Below are 19481 nucleotides of genomic sequence, written 5' to 3' on the forward strand. Positions count from 1 at the left end.
TGGTGACCAAAAAATGCCACCAGTGTGTCTGTTTCACACACAAATGAGGGGGCAGCTGTGGAGTCCACATGTCTGCCAGTCGTATAATAGATATGAGCGAGGATGGCCTGGGTCAGAAAATTACCAGTCATTTATATTAATCAGAGCTTTCAAATAACATTTCAACCCCTGAGCGATGAGTGTAAATGGAAGGCAATAAGCCACTGTAAAAGCAGTTTTCACGCCTCAGTTTTTGAAACTAAATGTCATAAATAAAGTCAGCAGTATTTTTGGAGGGTACCCCCAAGTCAAAGTTGACAGACCTTCCGTAATGTATCAGTGCAAGTTTAAGGCAAGTTCCTTTGCATCTCAGGATGATTTTCAGTGTATTAAGTGTAAGGGTCCCATCCAAGTTAAATGTTTATGCTAGCTGTGGTACTGAGGGCACAACTCCTACAGACCTTTTAGCCATCTTACTTATTAGGGCAGTCAGTCCTTCCAGCCCTATCCACCTAACCTGCTCAGATACAAATGAGGAAACTGAGGGTTTGTGGGGTAAAGAAACTAATCTAAGATCACCTGGTTATGATTAGAAAGCTGAGTTACCAACCAGATAACTGATAAAACTGCTAATAACATTCTACTTTTGTTAGACCTTTTGAAAATATTCAAAAAGTAAAAAAAAATAATAATATATAAGCCTGCATATTGTTTCTTTAAAAAAAAACTCTGAACATAAAATGGAATAAATTTTATTTATTGAATAAAATGCTTAGCACTTCTGTTGGCATGGCATTGTTTAGTCTCTAAGTCATGTCTGACTCTTTTGCAACCCCATGGACTGTAGGCTGGACTATAGCCCGCCAGGTTCCTCTGTCCATGGGATTTCCCAGGCAGGGCTTAGCATTTCCTACTCCAGGGGATCTTCTAGACTCAGGAATTAAACCCACATCTCCTGCATTAGCAGGCGAGTTCTTTACCACTGAGCCACCAGGGAGCCCAAGGGTGTCCATAAAGTCTGAAAATAAATACTATATGATTGTATCATATATTATAATTGTAATGCCAGTAAACAATTTATTATGCATTTGTCTGTTTTGAGACTTGGATACTACATCCAGTGATGGATCCATAAAGTAGGCAAATGTGAGTGAAAGAAAGTCAGTCGTGTCCAAATTTTTGTGACCCCATGGACTATACAGTCTGTGGAATTCTCTAGGCGAGATTATTGGAGTGGGTAGCCGTTTCCTTTTCCAGGGCATCTTCCCAAGCCAGGGATTGAACCCAGGTCTCCCGCATTGCGGGCAGATTCTTTACCAGCTGAGCCATCAGGGAAGCCTAAGAATACTAGAGTGGGTAGCTTATCCCTTCTCCAGCAGATCTTCCTGACCCAGGAATCGAACCAGGATCTCCTGCATTGCAGGCAGATTCTTTACCAGCTGAGCTACAAGAAAAGCAAGTAGGCAAATAGTACTATGATAAAACAAGAAAATTTAAAAAGCAAATTTTATTTAAGACTTATAGAAGGAATGATTCCCTTGGTCACTAAAGTACTGAATTTTACATATAGGGTTTAACTTTGGTCTCTATTCTGCACTTTGAGCCAAAACAAGAGAGAATACATGTTTTTCGGACTTTATTTATATAATTATAATTTCATCCTGAATAAAATATTAATCAAAACTCTATTCATGAGTTAAAGATACTTCCATTGTTCCCAGAAACCAAAATATGATTATGATTCTGAAATAGAATTTGCTTTATCTCCAGATTGCCTTAACCCAAAATAGATGTTCTGCATAATAATTTTGAAAAGTTAAATACAATATTTGAGCAACCTTACATTAGTGCTCAAGTGAATCATTCAAAAAACTATTATTTAGTAGCTTAAAAATAAATTATAAGAAAGTATTATGAAAGTCTAGTAAAAAATGACATCCAGGTCCTATAATTTACCACATTTTACTTATGGTTTATGGTTTGTTTATGGTGGCATAAAAAGGTCTACCATTCTGATTATTTAAAATCACGCCCAACTGGCTTGGGAAGTAGCAGTATAATTCTGTAAAGGCAGATTTTCTTTAGTACCTACTGGGTTCATTCCCATGAGTATAACTGCTTTAGAATATGTGCTAATTGTTCTAACAGTTCAGGTCAAAAAGCTAGCTTTAACAGGTTCGAACCAGAGAAAAATCAGTGGTTGTGTTTCTCCTGGCTTTTTGGGAATTACAGACACTGTGCAAAAGTACCTATGTTACTGTTTAGAACCAGAGTATGCAGTTGGATCTGGTCTAAGATTTTATTTAGCAGAGTGATACTTTCTAATAATAGGTACTTTATTACTTTTATTTACCAAGGAATAGGCCCTAATTTTCCCTTTCATTAGACTTGTGGAACAAAGATCTCACACAGCCAGGATAACAGCCAAAGAAATTCTCACAAAAGGTGAGACTTTGGTCATTTTAAAGTTACCACATTTGTTTCAAAAATATCTAGATGATAACTTTACAATAAAATGGCTTATTGCCTAGTTTAGAAATGCCAACTACATTTTATAGGTACCCTTCAAGTCCATAGTAAAGACAGAATCCCAAGTTTAAGTCACATAAGAGTTTATTATAATGATTTGTAACTTTCTGACTTCTAGATAGCTCAGAGACAGAAAAATGTAATCTTGGCTATAACCTTTTCTTACTTAAATTTGACTCAGTTCAGTTTTACCCTTCTGGGAAAGTACAGCGTTATGTGTTTTAAAAAAGTCACTGAACCAGCAAAAATAACTTAAGAAAACAGGTAAAATAGCAAACTAACATCTGTTACCCATCCCCTAAACCCCTCCCACCCCACTGAACTTCAAAACAATATTGTCTCTCTCTCTCTCTCTTTTTTTTAACTTGTATTTTAATGTCCTTTTCAGTGAATATATAGAATACAGGGGCAAATGCTTTTCAGTGAATAGGTTCTTCTTCCCTTCAACAGTGACTGAGGCTGAGAAAAGACAAGGCCACTGGTTGGCTTGTAAGTAGGTATGATCCCTGGGACTCATGTGCAGACCACACTGCCTGCCTTTTGTTCAGCAGTTGATCAGTGCCGGGAAGTCAGCAGTGCAGTGGTCTGCTAGCTACTCTTAGACAAGGCAGACATTTCTCTGTTTGGGGGTCCATTGCATGAGTGCCTCCCTATTCACTGTTCTGTCCTGTGGCCCTGAAGGCCCTCAGGTGACCAGGAGTGTGATGGTTTCATCTCCTGCACTTCTACAAGTTTGGTGCCTGTTACTGAATTGATTTTGACAGGACTATGAAGATCTTCTAGTGAGATCTTCCTGTCAGCCATCTACAATTCTCTTCAACTATATTGTATATCCCTGAGGATGGACAGCCTATGCGAGCAGGAAGTGGGATTACTAAAAGGAAAAGAGAAGAAACTCTAAATAAAAGTTGAGGGGTCAATTCAGAAATTACTTCAAACCACCAGAAGTGGAATTAAGTTACCTTCTGCTTCATTTAACACTTTTCCTCACTAGCTCAGAACATCCAGCTTAAATATTGCAAAAAACACACAGCCAGGTAAAGATCAAGCAGTACTTGGAGCTTTCAGTACAATCACACTCAGAGATTTTGGCTCTTGAATAAAAGTGTCAGCAAGCCTTGGAATTCCCAAAGAGAAAAACTCACTGAGCCTTTATTCCATTTTCTTAAGGTCTATTGTTAACTAAAGGCTCCTTGTCTTTTCAAATTCCTTCATGTGAATGGATGAGGCCAGACATCTGCCAGGATTTGCTCACATTTGCATGCAAATCAGAGACTTAGGGACACACATGGCCCCAGAGCCAACAACACCACTTTTTAACTGTAGACTTACACTGATCAAAGTACCTTCCTGAACTTTCCAGTCCTCTAGTGCTGGCTTTCAAAAATAATCGGCATATCCGAGTAGTGTTAATGCTTTTGAGGCCATGGTGGCAGAGCAAATTGCAAAACAAAACAATATACTGTGTTTCCCAAATATCCTACAGGCAAAAAGCTCTCAAGTCAGCAATACCTGTCCCCTCAATGAATTCTATTTTCTTTGTTATCTGGGTCTGGGAATGAAGATGCTAATAGTGGTGTGCGATTTAGAGAAGGGTCTATTTTCTTCAACTCTTGGCCTGTGGGATTCGAGAGTTGAATGAATCCCTCAAAACCTTCACACCCCGGTAATTCATTAATTCAGTTCCAGGCGCTATGGTTACAGAGGTGAACTCAGCAGGCAAGGTCCCCATCTCTCTCCCGAAGGCGGTACTACCGCCCAATCTCCCAGTGCCAGTATCCAGGCCGGCTTCCTTACAACCATCCTGGGACGGGTTTTCCCACCAGTCCCGGGTGTGCCGAGCCCCTCCAGCTACTCGATCTTTCCACCCTAGCTGGGCCTACCAGGCTGGGGCTCCCCTCGGTGAAGGCAGTCACTGCCGGTCCCTCGGAAGTGCCGAGTCGGCGGCTACCCACACCCCTCTCCACGCAGCACAAAAGACACCCGCTGGCAAACTTTGCTCGTTATCCACCCCAGCCTAGCCGGGAACCAGCACCGGCTCCGTGCCTGGAGCGGACAGAGTTTCCCAGACATTTCTGCATCCCTGGCAAACCTCCGGAGGCTGCCACCCTTTCTGCACTCAAAACGCGACGCAGGGTGAGGTCTTTCCCCACTTAGACCGCGCGACAGCTGAGTTGATTCTTTCGAATGCTTTCACTTCAGTACACTCAAGTGCTTTGTGAATTACGCCCCTTACCCTTTGGCCGAAAAGGCCACCGCCAAGACATCCTCTCTCTCTTCTCTTTCCACAGCTTGCCACCTTCTTTCCCGTTTTCTTAGCCCTTTTTCCAACTCCCCGGGCTCCCTCCGACTCCGGGCTGCATTCCTCAGTTCAGATTCCAGCAGCCCTCCTTCTTCCGGATCCATGGGCATCACCCTCCCCGCCTTCGGTCCCGGGAATCTAACGGGTTCGCCTCCTGTTACTGCCTTTTGCTCATTTCTGTTCGGCCTTCCTTCCGAATTACCGTTCTCCCCGACCCCAGTGATTTTTCCCCCCCGTAAGGAGGTTACTAGATTCCCGCTCTCCCGGATCCGTCATTTTCCCCAGCTTCATGAGCCGCGCCCCCTCGTACCTCTTAGGCCCGCGATCTTGTCCCACGGTTCCCCAGACCTTTCTCGAGCCCTCCAAGCCACCAAGTTTGCCTTGACTTCCCCTCGCTGCCGCCTACGTCTCCCGCCACTGCCCGGCTGAGCGAGCGCACTTACCCCGAGGCCCGGCTGGCAGGGGTGTCGGGGTGCGCACTGACCAGGCACCGGAGGCGGCAGCAGGAGGAAGACGAGAAGGAGGAGGACCGGCTGAGCGGCACCTCCCTCCAAACCCACAGGCACTGGCTCCTTAGGGGGCTCGCGGCAGAGCACCAAGACGCGAAGCGAGGCAGTAGCACGAGCAACAGCTGCTGCGCGGGCCTGGGCTCAATCCGGCTCTCGGGGGCCGGGCAGAGGCAGGCAGGATTGGGATAAAGGATAGAAGCGGGATGCTGACAGCGGGGCAGCGAGTGTCCAGGTCCAAAGGAGGGCGTCCGGGGCGCCTAGGGATGCCACCGCGCGGATGCTGCTGCCCGCGCTGACGCCGGCGGCCCCTCTCCCCGCCCGGAGGGCGCTGCAGGCGCGGGCGCAGGGGCCTCGCTTAGCTCGCCGGCTAGCTGCCGGCGCCCTCGGTGCGCCCCGCTTTGTGCTCCCCGCAGCCGGCGTGCACCTGGTGTAAGCAAAAGCGGTCAGCTGATGGGCTGCACTCCCATTGGCTGCTCCACGGTCTCCTCCCCTCCCGCCCGACCCCCTTCCTGGCCTCCTCCTCTGGTCCTCCTGCCCCCCCACACCACCCCGACTCAGCCCAGTGCTGGGGCACCATCTGTAGCCGGCCCAACAAAAGCGTAAAGCCGTGGGTCTCGGCTGGCTCGGCCTCCCTGAGTCGCGGCCGCGGCCGCTGCGGGGAGCAAAGGGCCACCGCTTTTTGTCTAGGGAACGACAGGCTGCGGCTGGGTTAGGCAGGCAAAGCACATTGCCATTTCTTAGCAGAAAAGGTACCCAAAAAAAAGGAAAAAAAAAAAAACACCCTTTCTACCAGGCCACCTAGGCACAATGGAGCCAGATTCCTGCGCAACATAGAACTTGGGCTTCTGAGACTGAGAAGCAGACAAATTCAACCCAGGAGACAGCTAGGTCTCGGTGTGAAACCTGACCCTTCCTCTTAAAATTAATGGAGATTTCTTGGGCTGTGTGTACACACCTGAACTTACATGCACATGGAACTGGTCTGTGTCCTTGCCGCAGAAAGAGACTATTATGACACTTAAATGGATGGTGAAACAGCTTCTTATATTTAGGGACGCTTTCAGAAAACGTTTCTGAAACTTCGTAATTACAGCTCTCTGATTGTTTAGGTGTGAAAGTTGTGTTCAAATAAGCGAAGGATTGAGAATGCAGTCTGTTTGAAGTGGAGGGTGTCAGAGAGCAAGGTGGAAACGGGTTTTTGGAAACTGAACATGAACCTGAATTTCATCCTCTAAGTGGGCACCTTGCAACCAGACTTCAGAGAAGCCCTTAGTACTTGTTACTGATTTAAGCTAGAGCACTATTAACCCCTCAGTGCCAAGTGGCTTCTGGCAAGAGAATATGACATTTCTTTGTGATGTCCAAGTTTAGAACTTCCGTGGAATTTGGAAGAATAAATTCATTATTATAGTATCATCTTTCAAATTCCTTGAAAATATGGTATGCATTTAATAATAGTAATGTTTTATCTTGATTCCTATAGCATTCCTTGATGTCTTTCATAGATGCCTGATAAATATTTGATGGTCTTAAATGTCCATTTACTTTCTTTTGTCCTGAAACTGTCATAAAGATATCAGTAGGTCGTACTGTGCCTTAAAAGCTCGAGGGAAAGAAGATATTTTGATTTAGGGAAACAGGTAAAATGAAGTGTAGAAGGACAGCTATACAAAAAAGCCCATTGCAAATAGAATGGGAGAGTGCTGCCTAGAAAAGATTTTAAAACTTTCAAAGTAAGGTGAATCTAGAACTTTTCCCAAGACTCAAATTTTCTCATGCTGATTACATGTAGCTTGGAAGTAGCTTGTCTGAAAGGAGGTGGGCATCTAGCAGAAACACAGAACTTGAATGATAAGGGAAAGACTCAACACAGGTTTCTTCAGTTCAGTTCAGTTCAGTTGCTCAGTCGTGTCCAACTCTTTCCGACCCCATGAATCAAGCACGCCAGGCCTCCTTGTCCATCACCGACTCCCAGAGTTCACTCAGACTCATGTCCATCGAGTCTGGGAAGTCTACTTTAGGTTTTTCGAACTGTCTTTCTGGGAGAGGAAGGGAAACAATGTTGTACTTTGCACAGTGGAGTTTGACAGAGGTAAGTCCTGGGGAGCAGTTGAAGCAATTAATGGTGGTTAGGAATTACTGTGGAGAAGGCAATAGCACCCCACTCCAGTACTCTTGCCTGGAAAATCCCATGGATGGAGGAGCCTGGTAGGCTGTAGTCCATGGGGTCGCTAAGAGTCGGACACGACTGAGCGACTTCACTTTCACTTTTCACTTTCATGCATTGGAGAAGGAAATGGCAACCCGATCCAGTGTTCTTGCCTGGAGAATCCCAGGGGCGGGGGAGCCTGGTGGGCTTCCGTCTATGGGGTTGCACAGAGTCGGACACGACTGAAGTGACTTAGCAGCAGCAGCAGCAGCAGGAATTACTGTTACTAGGAGGCAAGATCACTAACAGCCTCCAGGTTTTGGAAGAGGCTTCATGAGACTGGTGTGAAGCCCAGCTAAGAAATCAAGTTAGATACCAGCGTATGAGCTTTGAAACTAGGCTGACACTGCTTTAAACCCCAGCACTGCAAGTTATGAACTGTTTCCCTCTGGGATAAGTCACTTTACCTCTTTAAACCTTAGTTTCCTTGCCTATAAAGTGGGGATAATAGCAGTACCTATCCCAAGGTGTTGTGCTGGTTAAGTAAGAATAAGCTTGTAAAATGCTTGGTGCAGTTCTTGGTGTCTAGTCAGGAAGCACAAGCTGGAATCAAGATTGCCAGGAGAAATATCAATAACCTCAGATATGCAGATGACACCCCCCCTTATGGCAGAAAGTGAAGAAGAACTAAAGAGCTTCTTGATGAAAGTGAAAGAGGAGAGTGAAAAAGTTGGCTTAAAGCTCAACATTCAGAAAATTAAGATCATAGCATCTGGTCCCATCACTTCATGGGAAATAGATGGGGAAACAGTGGAAACAGTGTCAGACTTTATTTTGGGGGGCTCCAAAATCACTGCAGATGGTGGCTGCAGCCATGAAATTAAAAGACACTTGCTCCTTGGAAGAAAAGTTATGACCAACCTAGATAGCTTATTAAAAAACAGAGACACTACTTTGCCAACAAAGGTCCATCTAGTCAAAGCTATGGTTTTTCCAGTGGTCTTGTATGGATGTGAGACTTTGATCATAATGAAAGCTGAGCACAAAAGAATTGATGCTTTTGAACTGTGGTGTTGGAGAAGACTCTTGAGAGTCCCTTGGACTGCAAGGAGATCCAACCAGTCCATCCTAAAGGAAATCAGCCCTGAATATTCATTGGAAGGACTGATGCTGAAGCTGAAACTCCAATACTTGGCCACCTGATGTGAAGAATGGACTCATTTGAAAAGACCTTGATGCTGAGAAAGATTGAAGGTGGGAGGAGAAGGGGACACAGAGGATGAGATGGTTGGATGGCATCACTGACTCAGTGGACATGAGTTTGAGTAAACTCCGTGAATTGGTGATGGACAGGGAGGCCTGGTGTACTGCAGTCCATGGGGTCACAAAGAGTTGGACACAACTGCAACTGAACTGAACTGAAGTAAGCTTTCAGCACAAAGAAGCATTAGGCATTACTAGCCCAGTAGTGAGGACTATTTAGGTCCTCATTAGGTCATTAGGTCAGACAAGTGGCATGATTATTTCACAGAGCTGACACAGGTGACAGAGTATTTTAAAAGCACTATTAGCTCCAATGAGAGAAACAGACTGTCCCTCCACTATTCGTTTCTTTTTAAACCCCCATATCATTTATTTAAACTACTTTCCTTCTTCCCCAAAGCAAGAATGAGAAAAGAAGCTCTGCCTATTTCCCCTTGACCACTGCGTGTATTTGGCTCCTGACAGAAGAAGCATTATCATTAGGAAGAAAGATATGTGCCAGAGGTGGGAAGGGAGCCTGGTTGGTGCAGAAGACCAGGATTGCTGTTTGTTGGAAAGATGGCTGTGGGACAGAGGAAAACAGATATAGAAAGAGCATTTATAAAGGAATCAGAAGTTTAATGCAGTCATTGGAAATGTGATGAATTGCCTAAATAGTTAATGGGTCCAAATTTTAGGAACTGCCATTTTGTAGCTTTGCAAAGGGGTGTCAGGATTATTTTATCAACTGACATTTAAAAACCTCTTGTCACTGGAATGAATAAAGAGGAAATAGTCAACAGACAAGGATAACTAAACCAAACTCATTTGTTTCTTTTGTAGAATTCTCAATCTATCTAAATTACTCCTACTGAGCTCACCCATTACTGGTATCCTAGATTTATTAGTAAACATTTATTTATTTCTTACATTCTGGAAGACCTCGGAGGCTTTGGAGGAGAATGGAAATTGATAGAAGGGCCCCAGAGTTCCCAAGAGAGCCAGGTCTTACTGTTGATGTAGGGAGGCATTCGTGCCCCTGGAGTTGGCCTTGTTGAGACACTGCAAATTCCTCTGGGATCCCTCACCATCCCCTTGATATTCTTTAGCTTCAGTTTGAAGAAACATTATAATTGGTATTAGCTTAATTGTACTGGTATATGTGGTAAAAGAACAGAAAAAAGAAAGATGGAATCTTTAGAAGGTAATCATATTAGAATAATCTTTTAAAGGACATCTGTACTTTAAGAATGAAATTATAATAATGCCATTTTAAGCCATAACCTTTACAAGCTGAAAATATATCTCTCTCCAAGGGGTTAATTTCCAAAATTTACAAACATCTCATACAACTCAACAACAAGACAAATAACCCAATTGAAAAATAGGAAGAAGACCTGAACAGACATAGTCCCAAAGAAGACATACAGATGGCCAATAGGCACATGAAAAGTTGCTCAGCATCTCTAGTTACTAGAGAAATGCAAGTCAAAACTATGAGACACCACCTCACACCAGTGACACATTCTGGTTTTCATTAAAATGTCTACAAATAACAAATACTGGAGAGGTTGTGAAGAAAAGAAAAGCTTCCTACACTGTTGGTGGGAATATAAGCTGGGAAAGCCACTATGGAAAACAGTATGGAGGTTCCTCAAAAAACTAAAAATAGACTTGCCATATGATCCAATAGTCCTATGCCTGGATGTGTATTTAGACAAAACAATAACTCAAAAAGTTACATGCATTCCTATGTTCATGGCAGCACTATTTACAACAGCCAAAACATGGAAACAACCCAAGTGCTCATCAACAGATGAAAAGATAAAGAAGATGTGGTATAAACAATGTCCTACTGTATAACACAGGGGGTTATGTGCAAAACCCTGTGATAAGCCATAATGGAAAAGAATATTAAAAAGTATATTACATATATAGATAAAATTGAGGGCTTCCTTGATAGCTCAGTTGGTAAAGAATTCGCCTGCAATGCAGGAGATTCCAGTTTGATTCCTGGGTTGGGAAGATCCCCTGGAGAAGGGAAAGGCTACCCACTCCAGTATTCTGGCCTGGAGAATCTCATGGACTGTATAGTCCATGGGGTTGCAAGGAGTCGGACACGACTGACGGACTTTCACTTTCATTTTCATGAAGTTGGATCAATTTGCTGTACAGCAGAAATTAACACAGCATTGTAAGTCAACTATATGGTTAGATAGCATTACCGACTAAGTGGACTTGAATTTAAGCAAACTCTGGGAAATAGTGGAAGATAGAGAAGCCTGGAGTACTACAGTCCATGAGGTTATAAAGAATCATACATGACATAGCGACTGAACAAAAACTTCAGTAAAAAATAATAATAATAAAGAAATGTCTCTCTGAGTAAAATATTATTATTTATTTAATATATTAAATATTAACATAACATGTACTAAATATTATATTAATGTATCTTAATAGTAAATATGTATTTCAATAAGAGAGAGATAGTGTGGTCTCTCTCTGACGGCCAGTGTTTTATACAGCCTCTGAATTAAGATTATAGTTTTAAAGGAATCATCACCAAGCTTTTAGAGGGTAATGACTGTAAAACTCATGTGATTGTTGTGATCATTGTTCACTTGCACACCAAACGTATTATTTCTCTAAAAAATTTTGACAACTGAATGAGTTTACTGCGTGTCTGAGTTTCTGTTCCTTCAGTTTTGTACTGCATATGAAATCATTTCAACACAGAAAAGGTATTCATTAAGGTTTCTGTAATAATTTATATTGTTTTAACAAAATAATTCTACTATTACTAATGTAACTTCAGCAATTATGTTAATAATTTGACATGAAACTAAGGCATTCGACTATCTTGGTTTTCCTAGGACATTGGAGGTTTTAGTCCTGAAGTTTCACATCTGAGAAATCCCTCAGTCTGGAACAAATCAAGATGGTTCATTGCTCTAAACAGCTCGCATTCCTAAGTTTAGGGCACTTTTGCAATTTTAGTCCTGCTATAACCTTGCACATACACCAGATAATGTCTTTTTGCCTAACTGAATCAAGAATCCCATTTCCACTTAATTTAATTGCTGGGTAGCCCTTGTCAGTCATCTAGCCCAATCTCCTTATTTTACACATAAGAAAACTAAGTCTTACACAGGGATTGTGCCAGAATATTGACAAAGCTTACTCTATAAAGCTAGACTATATACTGGTTGAAGGCAGAAACCAGATGGCCATCTCCTAGTCCAGCACTCAGCCTGTAATAGGTACTAAGTAAACATTTTTTGAATGGATGAATTGACTCAATTAATAAATTAATGTCTTTATATAATTAGGGCAAATTAGATCATGAGCTTTTTCTTCATATTATTAAAATGTCTTTGAAACTGTAATGCTTTATGGCTGTGTAATTCTACCAATCTTCTGTTGGTGAGAAATAAGGCCTTATCAGTTATTTGCTACAGCAGATGTTGTAGTAAACTTACTCATTAGAAATGCCCATTTTGGTTATTGAACTATGGATGCATAAACTATAGTTTGAAGCATCAGTTTAATATATTCAGTTTTTCTCTATTTCCATTGCTATTTATGTTTAGGCAGACCTTACTAATAAATAAAGGTTTATTTTGGTTTTTGGCTCTTGTAAAGATTTTAGTTTATATACTTGTTTTCAATTATTTGCTCTCCATTCTGATTTCTCTTTTGCCTGTACGATAATAGATAATATAAAGTAATAAATTAAGTACTTTGTGCCAGGTAATACACCTACTAAAGAGGCAATATACTGTAATAGTTACAAGTTGCTGCTGCTGCTGTTGCTGCTAAGTCGCTTCAGTCGTGTCCGACTCTGTGAGACCCCATAGATGGCAGCCCACCAGGCTCCCCCATCCCTGGGATTCTCCAGGCAAGAATACTGGAGTAGGTTGCCATTTCCCTCTCCAATGCATGAAAGTGAAAAGTGAAAGTGAAGTTGCTCAGTCGTGTCCGACTCTTAGCAACCCCATGGACTACTACAGCCTACCAGGCTCCTCCGTCCATGGGATTTTCCAGGCAAGAGGATTGGAGTGGGTTGCCATTGCCTTCTCCAAGTTACAAGTTAGGGCCTTTTATTTATGTTGGGAGAAGGCAACGGCACCCCACTCCAGTACTCTTGCCTGGAAAATCCCATGCACAGCGGAGCCTGGTGGGCTGCAGTCCATGGGGTTGCTAAGAGTCAGACACGACTGAGTGACTTCACTTTCACTTTTCACTTTCATGCATTGGAGAGGGAAATGGCAACCCACTCCAGTGTTCTTGCCTGGAGAATCCCAGGGATGGGGGATGTTACCAAGGTTTATATTCCAGCACAGCATAGCTGTGTGGATTTGAACAAGTTATTTAAATTCTCTTAGTCTTTGCATCTATATGGTGGGGCTTGTGAGGATTAAAAAATGTTTATGTTCCTAACATATGTTGTTACTCTTGTTCAGTCTCTGTGTCATATCTGACTCTTTGCGACACCATGAACTGCAGCATGCCAGGCTTCCCTCTCTCTCACTGTCTCCCTGAGTTCACTCAAACTCATGTCCATTGAGTCAGTGATGCCATCTAACCATCTCATCCTCTGTTGCTCCTTCTCTTGCCTTCAATCTTTCCCAGCATCAGGGTCTTTTCCAATAAGTTGGTTCTTTGCATCAGGTGGCCAGAGTATTGGAGCTTCAGCATCAGCCCTTCCAATGAACATTCAGGATTGATTTCCTTTAGGATTGACTGCTTTAGTCTCTTTGCTGTCCAAGGGACTCTCAAGAGTCTTGTCCAACACCACAGTTCAAAAGCATCAATTCTCAGCGCTCAGCCTTCTTCATGCTCCAACTCTCACATTCATACATGACTACTGGTAAAACCATAGCTTTGGCAATACGGACCTTTGTCGACAAAGTGCTGTCTCTGCTTTTTAATACACTGTCTAGGTTTTTCATAGATTTTCTTCCTATGGACAGTCAGTCTGGACATGACTGACTCAGGGTCATACAGCAAGGACAAGGCCATCGTTATAGCAAACAAAATACACTATAATACATCTGTCAGGGCTTTCCAATTCTCACTTCCTCTTTTTCTATTATAAATTATTTTAATTGAAGTATAGTTGATGTGTAATAGTCTATGCTATAGATACACAATATAGTGATTCACATTTTTTAAGGGTTATATTCCATTTATGGTCATTATAAAATATTGGCCATATTCTCCTCTCTTCTTATGCTTCCTGCTAGGTGACTCAGTGGTAAAGAATGCAGGAGACGCAAAAGGTGCAGGTTTAATCCCTGAGTTGGGAAGATCCCCTGGAGGACGAAATGGTAACCCACTCCACTACTCTTGCCTGGAAAATCCCATGGACAGAGGAACCTTGCAGGCTACAGTCCATAAGGTTGCAAAGAGTCGGACATGACTGATATTATAAAATATTGGCTGTATTCTGCTCTCACTTCCTCTTAAAACTGTTCTTGGGGGATGGCTAACCTCATTACCATCACTCTGTTGCCTTCCGAAAGTTCCCAGAGACTTAAAGTAGGGAGAGGTGACCGTCAGCTGCCCCCACAGCAGCTTTTGCTCCTGCTTTCATTAATATCCTTTTTTTTTTCCAGTAACCATAAGACTTTAAAAAAGTTCAGAATATTTCCTCATAGGAAAACTGCACGGGAATTCAGTGCCCCATTACCATAAATTTAGTATCTGCATTTACTTTTAGTCCTAGGGGTCTACCAGGCTATAAAAGAAAGATCATCAGGCAAAGGAGACACAGAAGTCTTATACATATCCTGCAGAAATACAGAAGTTCTTGGAATTTCCCTCCACTTCATTCAATACCTTCCTCTGTCAAGTTTGTCTGCATTTTTGACTGCACTTCATTTTATAATAAAGATGCTCACATTTTACATCTCTGAGCATGTTAACAGTTTCTTCCAAGTAAAGGATTGCCTGTATTTCATTTTCATGGATAACTGAGTACTTGCCTACCAGGCTAATCATCTGTTGAAATCATTATTCTCTGAAATTTGATTCACATTGTACCCTTGAGTCTGTATCTAGCCCAAACCTTGCACCATACACTGTTTTTTGGAAAAGGGCCTTAGCTTTTGAGTTTTGTGACTTTGGAAGATGAAAAAGCCGCAGAAAGACATGTGATATATAAGTGGTGACTTAGGCTGGTCACTTGAATTGAACCTATATTGAAGTTCTGTTCAGCGAGTACCATAGGATTGAAGGCTGAAAAGAACCTTAGAGATAACTTAGCTCAACCTTTTCATTTCACAGATGAGGAAGCTCATGTCTTAAGAATGTTAACATTTCCACGTACTTCAGTGCATCTGGGAAGTTTGGGTAGATTTAAATCCTTGTCCAAGGTCACACTGCTGGTTAATAGGCACACTTAAGCCTAAAATTTGTCTCTGATTTTTAGATCAGGAATCTTTCTCTAGTATTAATAGTAATATAACTTTAACTGGGATCCTCAGGTTTCCCAGAATTTTGTGGTTATACTCTCAGGAGTCCACTAGGTTGCTGTAAGAAAATTTTACTTGTTTGCATTCTAGTAATGATCTGAAAAATTACTGTCAATATAAGCATATTCTGAATCATTGAATGGCATCCTATAACTGAATGAAGAAAAATGCTGTCGAGTGCCAGTATCTTTTTTTGTGTATATGACCATGTTGATTACAGTACCACTTTGTATCGGAACTGATAAGAGAAAATGGGTGGTTTTGATATATAAATGATGTCTTCTTACTAGGTAAAGGCCACATGATGTCTCAGCATATTCCAAGAAAGAAGGTTCCTGAGAGATTTCATGAGTTAAAAGTGAAGGGAGAGAAAAAAAAAGAACTGAATCAGCCCACAACATGGAGTAGTCTAAACTAGAGAGAGAGACAGGATGAACACCATGTCCACACTTTGCTGCTAAGTCGCTTCAGTCGTGTCCGACTCTGTGCGACCCCATAGATGACAGCCCACCAGGCTCCCCCGTCCCTGGGATTCTTCAGGCAAGCGTACTGGAGTGGGTTGCCATTTCCTTCTCCAATGCATGAAAGTGAAAAGTGAAAGTGAAGTTGCTCAGTCGTGTCTGACTCTTAGCAACCCCATGGACTGCAGCCTACCAGGCTCCTCCGCCCATTGGATTCTCTAGGCAAGAGTACTGGAGTGGGGTGCCACTTTAGAGGTGACTTAATTTTAGAAAAAAAATGGGAAAAGTTCAACTCTTACATAAAATTGATGGTTGAATTTGAGTTTAACTGGTTTGGTAAGTTTTTTTTTTTTTTTCTAAACAGCTTTATTCAGTTATAATTTCTTGTATGAATTGCATTGTGTCTCTTCTCGTATGCTGAAGTTCTAATCCAGGACCTCAGAAAGTGACTTTCTTTGGAAATAAGATAATTGCAGATGTAATTAGTTAAGATTAGTTATGCTGGAGTAGGGTGGACCTCTAATCCAAAACGACTGAGTCCTATAAAATGGAGAAATTTGGACATCCATGCCCATGAGGAGAGCACTCAATGAAAACAAAGGCAGAGATTAGGGTGAGGCTCTACAAGCCAAGAGACACCAGTGTTTGCCAGCAAGCCACAGAAGGTAGTGGAGAGTCACAAAACAGATTCTCCTTCTCAGACCTCAGAAGAAACTAGCCCTACTGACACCATGATCATGAACTTTTAGCTTTCAGAACTATCAAAAAATAAATTTCTGTTGTTTAAATCAGTTTATGGTATTTAGTTATAACAGCCCTAACAAACTGAAACAATTGCCATATGATAAATTCACTTATTTATATTGTTGAATTTTGACCTCTGTATACACCTATGAAACCATCATCACAATGGAGATAATGAAGAGATTCATCACCCTCAAGGGGTTCTTTGTGTCTTCCTGTATTTTATTCCTTCCGACCCTCTGTGCCCCTCCTTGCCACCCAAATCTAGATTCAGTAAACTCATCTTCTTTCTCTAAGTTCATTTATACTTTCCAGAATATCTTTCACTCAGCATAATTATTTTGAAATTCATCCATGTTGTTTGGTGTTTTAATAGTCTGTTATTTATTGCTGAGGAGAACTCCGTTGTGTTTATATCACAATGTGTTTATTCACGCACTTGTTAATGGACATTTAAATTGTTTCCAGTTTTTGCCTCTTACATATAACACTATTCTGAGTATTTATGTTCAAGTCTTTATCTGGATATATGCTTTTATTTCTCTGAGTAAATACCCAAGCGTGAAATGAATATATCATATGGTACGTGGGCTTTTTTTTTTTTTTTTTTTTTTACTTTTTAAGAAAGTGCCAGACTGTTTTCCAAAGTGGTGGTACCATTTTTTATTCCAAGAACAGTGTGTAAGTGTGGCAGTAAGCCTACACATTAACAAATATTGAAGGTGATTGTTTTCAAGGGGTAGGGACTTCAGATGATCTCAGAAGCCACCCTGTCTATTACCTTACACCAGTCTTGAGTCACATACTTAGATCTGTTTGGTTTTGTAATGTACAGCCTATGATTTATAAATTGGTTTAGAACTGGCTATTCAAATATATGAACAGAGACATTACTTTGTCAACAAAGGTCTGTCTAGTCAAGGCTATGGTTTTTCCAGTAGTCATGTATGGATGTGAGAGTTGGACTATGAAGAAAGCTGAGCACTGAAGAATTGATGCTTTTGAACTGTGGTGTTGGAGAAGCCTCTTGAGAGTCCCTTGGACTGCAAGGAGATCCAACCAGTCCATTCTAAAAGAGATCAGTCCTGGGTATTCATTGGAAGGACTGATGTTAAAGCTGAAACTCCAATACTTTGGCCACCTGATGCGAAGAGCTGACTCATTTGAAAAGACCCTGATGCTGGGAAAGATTGCGGGCAGGAGAAGGGGATTTACCTAAGGTAAATGGCATGCATGACATGACATGAGTTTAGGTAAACTCTGGGAGTTGATGATAGACAGAGAAGCCTCACATGCTGCGGTTCATGGGGTCACAAAGAGTCAGACATGACTGAGCAACTGAACTGATTCAAATATATTAGTCAAATGTTATTTGTATAGAAATCTCCAAAGAGTCCTGGACTACAGTCAGAAGATATGAGTGTGCCATTGACCAGTCATGTCCCTCTCAGTGTGCCAACCGCCAGTTTAAATGTGCCCCCTGAAAAGTCCATCCTGAGTGCTTTTTTTTTTTGAATCAAGTCAAACTGTTCAATGAAGCACTTTGCAATCTGTGGAATATGTCATTCTTTTTTTTTTTTTCTTGTGCCAGGAGATTGGAAGAGTCTCTGAGACATGGGGCTTCTAGCATGAGGTTCCCATAGACCATGACCTCAGGCACAGGCATGAGGTTGTTCACTGTTCAGTCACTAAGTTGTGTCCAACTCTTTGCGGCCCCATGAACTGCAGCATGCCAGGCTTCCCTGTCCTTCACTCTCTCCTGGAGTTTGCTCAAACTCATTTCCATTAGGTAAGTGATTCCATCCAACTATCTCATCCTCTGTTGTCCCCTTTTCCTCCTGTTCTCAATCTTTCCCAGCATCAGAGTCTTTTTCAGTGAGTTGGCTGTTTGCATCAGGTGGCCAAAGTATTGGAGCTTCAGCATCAGTCCTTCCAATGAATATTCAGGGTTGATTTCCTTTAGGATTGACTGCTTTGATCTCCTTGCTGTCCAAGGGACTCTCAAGAGTCTTCTCCAGCACCACATTTTGAAAGCATCAATTCTTTGGCATCAGTCTTTTTTATGATCCAACTCTCATGATCAACTCTTTTATGATCCATACATGACTACTGAAAAAATCACAGATTTGACTAGAAGGACCTTTGTCAGCAAAGGAACAAAGCAGCTAGAGAATATTCCAAAATGTCCCTCTTCTGGTGGAAGCAACGTTGTCATTTGCCCATCACTCGATACCTACCGCACTATAGACTGGAAACCAGAAACTGTACACAGCTCTGCCTAATGATGCTGCCATTGTCCTTGCCAGAAGATCTGAGCCCCCAGCCTCTGGGCTGCCCTTTCATGTAGCTCGCTTTTGTGTGTGTGTGCTGTTGATTGAAGCCAGGCCCTGTACAGGGCAGGAGGGGAGCTAGAAAGGGGTTGAAGTAAGTGCTGGGTGGGCCAACTCATAATACATGCCATCAGTACACATTGAAGTTGAGCAGGACCCCTATTTAACCTTTTCCTGTCACTGTTCCTTGATGTTGATGGGACCCTGTTGAATAACTCATCAAACAGGCTCCCATGGCTCTGTAAACCGAAGCTAGAAAATCACCAAGTTAGATTATTTCTAAGATCTCTCCAGTTGTAAAATTCCTTGATTCCATGCATTTCCAAGGTTAAAGTGGAGAAGTTTAAAGAAGTGTTTTCCTATTGGACTCAGCTAGTTCCAATATATTCTCTATAATTATCAGTAGTTAAGGATATTAAAGCCATGGCATATGGCTTCATTTACATTTACATTTGGTTGATTCCCTCAGTTAGATATATCTGTACAAGAACATCCAATTTACACAAAAGGAAAGAAAAAGAAGTGCAAGGGAAAGAAAGGTGAATATTTGACGAAGATGTATAGTTTGTTTTTCAGAGGGACATATTTTGGGCTTTTCAAGGGAAGAATTTTACCTTTGCTAGTACTTGCAGATGCAGTCATAGGAAAACTGCTTATAGTGTTAGGCACAAGTTCAGACCTACAGATTCCAAGTACAAAGTTCCAAAAATGAGAAGAGAGAACAAGCAAAGTTAAGCCACCATAAATTATACAAAGT

General features: G+C 41.9%; 1 protein-coding gene across 2 annotated transcripts in view; it reads right to left on the reverse strand.

The window, feature by feature from the left end:
• LRRN1 (leucine rich repeat neuronal 1) overlaps positions 1 to 5734 on the reverse strand; it is a 43580-nt gene extending 37846 nt beyond the window's left edge. Inside the window, exon 1 of one of the 2 annotated variants that reach the window (XM_086366629.1) lies at positions 5254 to 5734. The gene's annotated coding sequence lies outside the window, so the exon portion shown is untranslated. Of the gene's footprint in view, positions 1 to 5120 lie in introns of both variants that reach the window. The other variant, XM_086366630.1, reaches the window with a different exon arrangement.
• Between the last annotated feature and the right edge of the window lie 13747 nt (positions 5735 to 19481).

The sequence above is a fragment of the Bos grunniens genome, chromosome 22 (assembly GCF_055505025.1).
Source record: "Bos grunniens cultivar Pamir isolate PY7600 chromosome 22, Bosgru_T2T1.0, whole genome shotgun sequence".
NCBI lineage: Eukaryota > Metazoa > Chordata > Mammalia > Artiodactyla > Bovidae > Bos > Bos grunniens.